Genomic DNA, 1006 nt, shown 5'->3' on the forward strand with positions numbered 1-1006 from the left:
TCTGAAGCTCAGGGACTCGAAATATTCTTGCCGGCCTCTGCTACAATGCGCCTGCGCATTTCTAGTCCCGTCCAACCGAAAGCAAAGTGACTGAATACGGAAGCGATCGCAAAATGCTCCCTGAAATCGGAAGGTTTGTTACAGCACAGCCCAAGGAGTCTCACCCCTTCTCCGAGTCTTTCTTCTCAACGCGCCCTTTCTCATTGCTCAGAGTGCGGAGGCCTGGTTTCTTCCGTTCACCCACAGTTGCATCAGGTCCGCACACTCCATGTTTAATTGTCTGGTTGGAGCAGAAAAGGAGATGATTTTAAGCCCAGTGTACAGAGAGTCAGCACCCACCACATCAGCCGGCAATGCATTCCAGAGACTTTCTACTCTCTGGGAAATGAAGAACCGCCAAACATCCAGACTCTTCTTACCTCTGTGTGGTCCAAACGCCTGTTCCCTGCTCCTCCCCAATCAATGAAACTGGAAATAATCTGAAACTGTGCACACCCACCATGGGTTGCCTCATAAAATGAAGACACTCAGTTCTTCTTTATTTGGTTAGGGGCTTGTGTCCGCGGGGGGTGTAGCTCAGTGGAAGAGCACATGCTTTGCATGTATGAGATCCCGGGTTTAATCCCCGGCATCTCCAAACCTGTTGAATTTGGATTCAATTGTGAAAATATTTTCTGAGACTGCCATCACCTTGAAACACAAGGACAGGCAAGAGTTTATTTTCCTCGCGAAAAAATGAACGCTCCGCACAGAATATGTTTCAATGATAGCCCGCACGCAACGTGGAAATGGCTCCCATCTCAGGGTTGGACTGCGTGCCCAGTTATGGATTATTTCCAGTTTCACAGATTTGGGGGAAGCGGCGGACAGGCGTTCAGAGCACAAAGAGGTAAGAATAGACTGAATGTTAGGCGTCAATGTGTTTTAGTGAAGTTATCTTTAAACACAAAACCACACCTGGTGCAAGTCCTGCGTCCGTCGATAGTGAAATGAGACTCAATACTCT

At 48.1% G+C, this 1006-nt stretch overlaps 1 non-coding gene across 1 annotated transcript; it reads left to right on the plus strand.

The window, feature by feature from the left end:
* The first annotated feature begins 565 nt into the window (after nucleotides 1-565).
* On the plus strand, nucleotides 566-637 carry trnaa-ugc (transfer RNA alanine (anticodon UGC)). The gene has a single exon. It is a non-coding gene; the product is annotated as a tRNA-Ala (tRNA).
* The last annotated feature ends 369 nt before the right edge of the window (nucleotides 638-1006 follow it).

Source organism: Heptranchias perlo, unplaced genomic scaffold, assembly GCF_035084215.1.
Source record: "Heptranchias perlo isolate sHepPer1 unplaced genomic scaffold, sHepPer1.hap1 HAP1_SCAFFOLD_43, whole genome shotgun sequence".
Lineage (NCBI taxonomy): Eukaryota > Metazoa > Chordata > Chondrichthyes > Hexanchiformes > Hexanchidae > Heptranchias > Heptranchias perlo.